At 38.8% G+C, this 10,743-nt stretch overlaps 2 long non-coding RNA genes across 2 annotated transcripts in view; one reads left to right on the forward strand and one right to left on the reverse strand.

The window, feature by feature from the left end:
* Positions 1–106: 106 nt before the first annotated feature.
* LOC116691677 (uncharacterized) overlaps positions 107–10,743 on the reverse strand; it is a 22,079-nt gene continuing 11,442 nt past the window's right edge. The window contains exons 2-3 of the long non-coding RNA XR_004332531.1: positions 7,619–7,622; positions 107–120 (exon numbers count right to left, since the gene is read on the reverse strand). This is a non-coding gene — a long non-coding RNA (uncharacterized LOC116691677). The remainder of the gene's footprint in view (positions 121–7,618; positions 7,623–10,743) is intronic.
* Positions 5,404–10,743, forward strand: part of LOC116691678 (uncharacterized) — a 15,459-nt gene continuing 10,119 nt past the window's right edge. Inside the window, exons 1-2 of the long non-coding RNA XR_004332532.1 lie at positions 5,404–5,516; positions 8,285–8,289. This is a non-coding gene — a long non-coding RNA (uncharacterized LOC116691678). The remainder of the gene's footprint in view (positions 5,517–8,284; positions 8,290–10,743) is intronic.

Below are 10,743 nucleotides of genomic sequence, written 5' to 3' on the forward strand. Positions count from 1 at the left end.
CGAGCGTAGCTTTCCTCAATTTAGGTCATTGTGTACCGTCTCCGGCTTTTCCTGCGTCCTCCGTGTGTGTTTGTGTGTGTGTGCATTAGTCGGGGGGGAAACTGAGCAGCCCCCCTCCCGCTACAGAGTGCCAACAGGATTGAAACAGCAGCGAATCGCACCAAAGTCACGCTGATTGGTTGAATTAGCGCGATCGCAAAATTCTGGAGGGACTGGAAAACAAAAAAGTTCCTGGATGTCTTAGCAGTAATAGTATGAGGTCTTGAGATGAATTTCAAAGAACTACGGTCATCTTTGGAGAGGGAGAAAGTAGGGAAGAAATGTCCAAGCCTGGATTTACACAGAAAACAAACTATCCACATCACAGATTTCATTAAGAATTAGTCTGTGGTAACATACGTGTGTATTCAAAGAATACCTCACTACTGAACACAGTTGGAGAAGTTCTGTAATCAACTGGCAAATTATTTTCTGTCATCAACTGGTGAATTGTTATTTGTAAGGAAGATTGTGAGGACTTGTTGACAGCAAAAAAATAGCGGCCCGGCTCACGCAATGCAGGGGGTCACACAAATGGGCCCTTTACGTGACACTGCGGTGGGAGTGTCACGTAAAGGGCCCATTTGTGTGACCCCCTGTTCTTTAACCCTTCAATTTAGCGCAAGTAGACTTATATTTCACATCATTTTTTTGCGTCAGATTGTTTATGGATCTCAACTTTTCCAACCGCACTTGAAGGCATCTTCGTTTCACAGAGAGAGAAAAAAGACGGAGGGGCCGTGCTTCGTGCTGGAACTTGCTGCAGAAAACAGTCAGCTGTTGCAATATCCCCATGTAGATTTAAGTGCCTGTGTTTTGTTTTGTACCCTCAGTGTTTTAAAATATTTTTGTGACAGACACAGTTGTTTCCTGTTTACTGTTCGGGACTCTCACAACGCCATATCTAATCGCTGGTTAAATTATGCATGATTGTGCCCTGGCAGGGTGACGTTGGTTTGCTTTTCTCAAAAAAATTAAACTGGGAAAAACTGACATAAGAAGATTATGAAAATTAAAACATTTCATACACCACTGGTCTGATTAAAGGAAATTGTGCATGAAAATTGACAAATCAGTACATGCATCTGTAAATCATTTGCAAATGTTTTGGCTACATGATGTTTGTCATGTTCTTAATTACTTCTAATTGCTTTTAAATGACTTACAATCTAATAATGAAAACAGCTGTTTGTTGATCAATTACTAATGTAAATAAATGATTTCTTTAGGACTAGTTCATTATCAATAGGTTTTCAGATGATGGGCAACAGATGTGATTAGAACATTACTGTAAAGTAGAGCCCGACCGATAAATCGGCGGGCCGATATTAGGCATTTCCCGAACTATCAGTATTGGCATTTGTAACGGCCGATTAAAAAAAATAAAAAAAATTAAAAAAAAAATATATATATATATATATATATATATATATACAAATTCATCAGAATCATTTATAATGACAAATAAATGTTTCTGATAAATGAATATTATGTTGTACCATGTTATGATTGTTGGCGTTGCATAGTTTGTCCACCAGAAGGCGCTCTAAAGTTTATTCCAAAGGACTTTAAGTTTCACATCTTAAGTTTATATTTTTTCATAAAATATTTATTTCATTTATCACAACTTTAATATATTTTGATGTTCCCCTGTTCTGTTGTGACAATAAAACAAATTATTAACATATTATTTTAGTGAGAACTCATAAATAACTACAAATAACTAACTTTTTCACGCTTTTCTGAATATTTTTTTTTTTTATGTATATCGGCCAATATATCGGAATGTTGGATTTTTAATTAACCAAATATTTGTATCAGTATTGGCCTTAAAAATCCTTTGTTGGTCGGGCTCTACTATAAAGTGTTAAACAGCATAACACGCATTATAGTTGGTTTTCTTACTGCAGCATGCTCATAAACATGTGGAGACTGTTACCCTTCTCTGTCATCCACATCCTTACAATATCATAAGCATATCAATAGTTGGCAGCAGCAGAAAGTGTCCCTATAGTATAGTCCTGGCATAAACATCATGTTTTACCACTCACTCTTAGGATTTACCCCTTTTGAGTTTACTCCCCATAGTCTCATCAATCAGAGCCAACGCACAGCTCTCTGGTGATATCAGTTTTCACACATCTGCTCAAAACGTTTCCAACAATACGCATTAATGAAATCATAAAATAATAATAAATGTGAATGTATGATGGGATGGCCAAACACACACAACAAATTGTGCAATCCTTGTGTTCGCACAGCTCATATGCACCCAATGTTAAGGTTATAGACCTACATACACTTGGACGGACACACACACACACACACACACACACACACACACACACACACACACACACCCTTTTTGTCACTTAGTCACATGATGTAAATAAATTGGCTGAAAATTTAACATGACCTTACCCCAACCCTTACCCTGAACATAACTCTTAAACCAAGTGTTAACCCTAAAATTTAAAGCAGTAGTCTCTAATGTCAACACAAGTCAGGAGTGCATGAGTCTTATCAACCTTCTATTCTGACTCTCAACAGGGATGCATATTTCTTAAAATGTCAAACGGTTCCTTTGATGGGGACCTGTAATTGTCTGTTAATGGGAGGTGAGTCTGTATAATGACTGTTGTTAGTTATCTGCATCAGGACAGAATAGGTGCAAAAGTTCAGATATAACAACAGTTAAGCTCTACTCATGGTTTTGTAATGGAGGTGGCTGTGAGGATTTTTCAACTTTGATACAGAGAAAGGAAATTGGAAATGGTTTGATCCTATCCTTCCAAATGAATGAGAAAGTTTGTCCAAACCTTTGACTTGGTACTGTATGGATCACCAATTTGTCCATTTCAATTCTCTGACAAAACAGATTGAAACAAAATGTGGAGGAAATCTCAACCCATTCAAGAGATTATCATGTCTAGCCACCAACTAAAAGTATCTCAAATCATGCGGATCAGTTATAAATGGCATCATGCAACCTTTCATCAGGTCAAAGCCTTGGTCTTTAACAGGCCTGAGTGTGTGCCCTGCTGAAGTGTCCTTGAGCACAGTTTCCATGTAAATCAAAACCTGGATACCAGTTGATAACACCCACAGTTTGAGAAACACTGTGTCTCTCCAGCCTTTTCAATTTTCTCACGCTTGTCCAGGAGGAACACCCTGGTGAGTATCTCTCTCTGCCAGACCTCTACATATGTTGGCCAGACAGCAACACGCACGCACGCACACATGCACGCACGTACGCACGCACATTTAGTCCAGATTGTGGAAGCAGAAGCACCACACCCTGCAAGACAACCAGCTTGTCAGTGAATTTGGCATACCCATTAATTGTGCACAAAGGTATCCTTTCTTTTTTCAGGAATTAGATTTCTCAATCAACAGAAAGGATTAGAAAATCTGGGGTTTTGCAGAGAATACTGCATATGATAGGGATAGGACACTGAGTGTGCGGGGGGGGTGTTACTAATGTAGGCGGAGGTTCCCCATGGTGACCTCGCACAGTTGTAGCCGGCCTCTAGTAGCCTGGCAGATGCAGGTTAGGATGACAGCCGCAGACAACAGAAAGTGGTTTAGAGAGGTCAATCCGGGGTTAAAGACAGGCAGGGTGGGTCTGTTTTTCCCTGCCAGGAAAATATCAAGGCTTACATCTGGAACCTCTCGCTCACAAAACACGGGAATAGTTTTCAATAGTCCTTAATAACTAGTAAATATTACCTCTATTCTGGCTGATTGTGTTGTGATTGTGAAAGCCCTGTTGAGGGACACTTTGACGGTTGTCCATTTAGGTTTATTTGGTTTGATTATCGTACAAATTACACATTTATCAAAGTTTCACTGGGAAAAAAATAATAATCAGACATAGTAGATCCATATCACCTACTGGGAACATGATACAGATGTTAGAATAACACACACGTGATGTGTAAAACCAAGTTATGACAAAACAACAGATGTGATCACAGGCCAAGAGTGGCTCGTAGGAAAAAATCAGCAGAGTCAGCTGTGAGGAAAGCGGTCTGAGCGAGCAGTCAACTGTGGGGATAAGGAGATTAGCAGGTGAAAGAAGTCTAAACTGTCTGATTCGGCCTGGCCTGGCCCTGTCCAGCCTGGTTCTGGACTGGGTTGCTAAAATGGGTGTAAGAGAACAGAGCCGGAAAGATAAGTTTGCGGGAAAGAGAGCTCGAGACAGATATTGACCAGAGGTGATAACGACACCCACTACCACAGGGGATTGCAGAGATACCAACAGAGTCACAGGACTCTAGAGTTTATTGCCGGTACCCTGTTGGCCTATTGTTTGTTTTCTGAGTTCCACTGAACGAGTTTTACAGGCTTTCCTTTTAAAGGTACTCTGACCACAACCTCTCCGTGTGGTTTATGATCAGTATTTGGTCAGCAATCTCCCTCACCTCTCAGCTCAGGAAGCCAAACCAGCTCATTAATGCGCTGCAAGCACTGCCCTTTATACCATGACTTCATTTGGGTGCCTCTATACTGTACATACATATAAATTACCCTGGAATAGACTGATTGCATTATGATACCATTGCACCTTTCTGCATTTTTTCCACACCGTAGTATTTAGTATGTATGTATGTGTGCGTTGATGTCATATTGTCTGTGTGCCTATGTGTATGTATGATGTGTATAAAATGTGTATAAACCCTTAGTTTCCTTCGGAATAATAAAGTATCTCTATCTCCGAACAACTAAACAAACTCACTGCTAAGGCATTATAAAATGACAAAATCCAGTTTCTACTGATTACTTTTAAAATGATCCATATATCAGGTGTGCAGGTTGTTTGGAACAATTCCCACCAGTAAGTGCAGGGAAATAAAGCTCAGATCCCACCCACCTTTTGTGGGAAACCAGACTGTAATGGTTCACCCTGCCTGGTAACCTGCCCAAAATAACAGACTGGATTAAGGATTAGAAAATTGTGTGAGATTTAAAACGATGTCTACAATTCTGTGCCACAACTGGATCAGTGCTACGGTTGTGGTTACTGTAAGTTGGCCATTTGGACTTCATGTTGATTGCGGTTCCAGGGCAGGTCCGGTGAACAGCATGTTTCCTCCTTGAACAAAGTACGATTAGGATAACCTTGTCCTTTGCAATGATGCGATCTACAGAAACTTGGAGAGATTTTGTATTGCACTGTGTGCAGGATTTAGATGAATTAAGTGGCTGGCTACAGCTCCGGAGGTAGAGCATGTTGTCTTTTAATCAGAGGGTTAGTCCTCCTCCTGACTCCATGAACAACAATTTGCTACAGATGGCCAGGCCAGCTCCACCGCCATCAGTGTTTGAATGTGTGGGGGAATAAGTAAGGAGTAGTAGTAGTAGTATGCACATCCCCTTTGGTGAGGTGCAGGGCAAAAAAGGGGCAGGATACAACTGAAAAGAATGAGATGCCCGCACTCTGCTAATTCTCCCTTACGTTTTTATTGTGCTGCAACGTTTCGACCCAGCCGGGTCGACCTCAGGCAAACGGCTTTCAGCAGTGGCACATTCAAACTCATTACCAAGGGCTTGATCAGCTGGACTCATTTAAACTGATTACCAAGGCCTTGATGGGCCTAAGTGCTACCGTTACCAGATATTTCCAAATAAAGCAATTGGTGATACAAATACGCACACAGACAATGAAAAAATAAATGGGAGAAAGTATGGTAGAATTAGCAGAGTGCGGGCTTCTCATTCTTTTCGGGACGAGTAAGGAGGACAGAATGGCACATTTTGAAATTGTGTTGTCCTGAGGCACAAAAACCTTTTTATAAGTGAATTCCATTTACCATGGAGAGGGGCAAAATAACACATATGTATTACACAGCTTGACAAATTACATTAAAGCCACAAGATGGATTATTTCCGGATAGGTAATTTGTTGCTTATTTATATGCGGAATTAATGTATTATGACTAGCTGCTTGCACGTGATTTTAGTTTTTAAACTAAAACCGAAAAAATGACTTGAACCAAATGCAATCTTTATGGTTTTAGTTCTACATCAATGTTCATTATAAGACAATGGAATATAACATAATAACTGACTGATGTGGAATTATTTAGCTTTGTCTTTTTATTGCTGTTGTTATGGTTTGTCGACAATCAGAACATAGTGAACTAAACAGCATCAGAAGACATTACAGTTATATACTGTAGTTTGTAAAGTATCTCACGAATTTTATAGCAGGTTCCAATCTTGTGTTTTTCTGCCCTCTCAGAACTCGTTGCCTACATGTCTCTCTATCACCTGACTCCTGGGCTGGTTCTGAATCACTTTCTCTCTTCCTTCATCTTTTTCTTAAACTCTTGAATCAAAGAAATAGTGTGTTTGAAATAGTGTTTCCCTCCCCTCTCTCTTCATGCCCCGACTCCACCGTGAGACGACCTAATCCTTTGACCTCTTCTTAGGCTTCTGCTTACGGCCTTCTCCCTTGTGACGCGCGGGTCCGGCGCAGGTCCGCGTCTCCATGTACCAAGGTACATAGCCACGGGGTAGATTTTAGGCAGTAGTATAAATCATGCTTAAGTTTGAGACCAAGACAGAAACGAAGGAGAGCCAATGAAAGAGAGTGAAGAACCATTGGAAGCATGGGTCATCAGATGAAGCAGGTTTTAAGAAAGACATTAAAAACCCAAGCCTGCTTTCCCACAAATGAAACCTGACTCAGTCTGATGACATTTTAGGCCAATTACCTTCCACCTGGTCACGGTCAAATCGATTATGCTTAACATCTCTGTAACGTAGACCATGTTGGCGAAATCAAACTCAAACTGTCTGGCTCGACCTCCATCAGAGACTTTTGCACAGATATAGGAAGCAGAGAGAGTTGTAAGTGGGACTTCATGTGAGACAAAGTCAAGCGTGATGGAGAAACAGTGAGAAAGTACGGTAAATGTGGAGCACAAAGAAGCATAGACACAACAGTGCAGCAGTATTTTGAGATGGCAGCCTTGTAATGAATCCCATGCTTTTATCAGTGAAAGTGAATCATTATGTGAGCCAGAGGGAGAGACAGGATACTGGGAAAGGAAAGTTAGATTCTATTTTAACCTTGAGGTTTTTTTTTATGTCATTATCTTGAAGTTGATCTGAAATCAAAAATGTTATTTTTTATAAGAAATCAGTAGATACAGTGGTGCTCATAAATGTATGAACCCATGCTAAAGTTGACTTAAAAAAAATAATCTTTTGGAAATTGATCATAATGTCTTAATTAAAAAGAATTAGGAAAAGGACACCAATTTTCTCAAATCAAAAATGTGTCTTAAATAAATAAACGTTCTTCCTTAAAACACAGGGGGAATAAATATACGCACCCTTATGTTAAATTCCCATAGAAGCAGGCTATTTATTTATTTAGTTTTAAAGGCCAGTTATTTCACAGATTAAGGATACAATGCATCCTGATAAAGCTCCCTTGGCCTTTGGTATTAAAATAGCCCCCCATCATCCCATATCTCTAGGTATGGTGAAGAGTATGATGATGATGTGGGGCTATTTTAATTAAATATTTTATTTAAATATTTTAAGTATCCTGGATGTATGAAATAACTGGCCTTAAAAAATAAAAATCTGCCTGCTTCTATGGGAATTTAATATAGGTGTAAACTTATGCTCTCTGTATTTTAAGGAAGAAACTTAATTTATTTAAGATACATTATTCATTCACAAAGAAATTTGTTTTTTCCTATTTTTTTTAAATTAAGGCATCAAGATCAATTTCCAAGATATTATTTTATTCCTCTTGTTTGGAGGGGTGGTGGAAAAAAATCGATATAGCATAGTATCGCAATATTTTCCGTGGCAATACTGTATCGATACACAAACGCCAAGTATCACTCTTTTATTACATTTGTGCAATTGAAGTGAGATGAACAAACGGAGAAATCTATATTTTTAGATAGCACAGATGTTGACAAAGTTTCCTTTTAGGGACATAATTTGAAATTGGGAAATGGGAAAAAAAAAAGTAAAGAAATTGGAATATATCGCAGAATATTGTATCCTCAAAACTATATGTCACCCTGAAAGAAATAGCTGGCCTATAAATATGTTCTACTGCAGCCCACTGTCAAAGGCCAGATGTTAAAGGAAAACTATACATTTGTGTTTATTTTTTGATTCACCATCAAGTTAACTGTGTGTTAATTGTAGGTCTGAACAACCAAAGAACCATGAACAATTTTCTTAATTTAATAAAGCTGGTTCTTTTCAAGAGGTTTTGTTTACAAGCTTGTTTGCAAGCACAACATGTTGTACACTGCTTCAAATGTGGAACTACATACATTTTAGCAGAGTACAATTTTACTGTTACTGTGACCTGTACTTTGCTGTCGGTTATGTGATTTTACATTCAACCAAGTAATGAACAGCAATAAAAATCATTACAATGAACTGAACTGAGCATGCACTCTTTTATGCGTTATAAACTGCATGTTTAAAGACTGGACAAAAATCCAGACCTGGCACAGCATTAAATGCACCCAAAGCCTGGAGAATTTGGTAAGCCAAACTCCATGTTTGTCTTAAAGACACTCAAGGAGAAGGAGCTTTAGCGTATTTTCACAGGTGTTTGACATAGGGAATGGCGAATTTGTTAAGAACTGAATGCATGGGAGTGGTGTTCTTCCAGCAGGCGGAAGTGATGCGAGCCCTGTAGCAAACATCAGTACATCTCCTAGGGACACAGCGGTCACTTTTTCTGAAAAGGAAAAGTCAAAAATAACTTTAGTGTCTTTATCATCTAACAAGTAAATTAAATTTACAGTGTGAAAATGAAAGGTTTCACTTTTTCCAAACACCATATAAAAAGGCATAACAAACCTTTACAATCAAGAAGAAAATCGGCCCAAAATCCAAGTGCTTTGCCTTCTTTCTGCCGGCAGCTGTCAGCTTTTTCTGAGAGTGGCACAAGAGTGGGGCCAACACACGAGGATGCTGCTGGAGTGCGGTCAAAAAGTGTAGGCTTCCAAGTCCTTCTTTATATCCGATGGTTTCAGTTACCATGGTAACTACACCAGAGTCTGATACTTCCTGGGACTGAAAACTCGAATTAAACACAATCTTATCTGTAGCCACTTTTAAAGCATTCAGGTGAAAAATCATGGGACTGGAAAGTGTGTTTGTTAAACATAATATTAAAATATGTTTGAAGCATGGAGGCAGAGAAGGAGTCTTTAAAAATATTAACTTTGAATAACACTCAATGGTATATTCTGTGTAGAATATACCATCTGAGGTATTCCTCCATAAGAGTGTTCTTGTCCTCAGAAGTTTTCATATGTAGGAAGCATCCAGCAGTCTGGAACGTGGAACTCTTTCCACAGATTCTGCTTCCTGGACCTGTTAAGACTTTGTAAGACTTAGCAAAACCCATTCCTGATAGGATTAGAACTTTACAATGGTCAATCAAATGGCAAACCACTCAAACAAAACCGGGATCAAATTATTTTTTACTTAAATTTTGTCTTACTGATAGAAGTTGAGATCTGAAACCTATGGTCTGTTCATTTCACTATGATCTTAACTCTGGAAAAAAACAATGTGCTCTCTTAGTAAACTCACTACTTGAATCAATGTCACTGCATACCTGATGCAGAACTCTCCCTATCTCCTCATCTGTAATATCTTCCGCAGTGGCACTGAAACTGGGATTCCCCACAAAGTGGTTAACAAGGTCCTTTGACAGGAAATGCGGTGCTGGTCCCCTGTGTACTATAAACAAAATGTGATTTATAGCTCTACTGCATTTATTTCAGGTGCACTTGTATGCTTTGAACAAAAAGTAAAGTAAGTAGTAGTAAGTTACATTGTGTGTTAAAAAAAGATGCTCCAAGCGTAATTTTGTAGCATATTAGCTGAACACAAATAGGATTAAGCATTTCTTCCATTCAATATTCATGAATTGTACTCATAACACTGGATTTTGACTCCTTGGGACACTCTCTAGGCAGTTAATAAAACAATAGGCTACATTTAAAACATTCAAATGGAGTTCCTTACACAAACATATCTCTCTACTGGACCTAGAACCAACAGTTTTTCTCGTCTGAGTAACTGAAATTGGCGTTTCACCCTTCTTAATACAGGGATGTTTATTTGTTTAATGACTACTCGTACTCTGTGCAAGTCACTCATGACTCACATAGGTTCTTTAGAAGATGCCTCATTTGTTTCTTTGACAGAACTTCATCAGCGTCATCATCGTCATCAATGAAGATAGGCACATACAGGTCTGTGTAGTTGCTGCGAAATGAAAATGCGTACACAAAATACATTATTAATGAAACATACCGTGTCTCTTCTTATTAGTATTCAGGATCGTTAATATTTAATATTCTAGACTATTTAAAACAAAAGCCCCAAAACCAAACCTGTAATAGTTTCTTGTCGTTCCAGGACATCCAGAGGTACTTGGACAGATATCCTCTGTATTCGTCTCTATTGGACTGCTTTCATGCAGAGGTTCAAATGGCTGTAGTACTGCATTAAAAAGGACAATGGAGGTTGATCAATTCTAAAATAAAAAAACATTTTCATTAAAATAACACCCAAATATGCTTTACATTGCACTCACCAGCGTGTCAGCTAGGTCAAATTCTTTGCGGGGGTCTTTTTTTCCCCACAATCTCTGGGTCAGAGTCAGAAATGTCTGACACTTCGCCAACTGCAAAAAAA

Source organism: Etheostoma spectabile, chromosome 6 (assembly GCF_008692095.1).
Source record: "Etheostoma spectabile isolate EspeVRDwgs_2016 chromosome 6, UIUC_Espe_1.0, whole genome shotgun sequence".
Taxonomy (NCBI): Eukaryota; Metazoa; Chordata; class Actinopteri; order Perciformes; family Percidae; genus Etheostoma; species Etheostoma spectabile.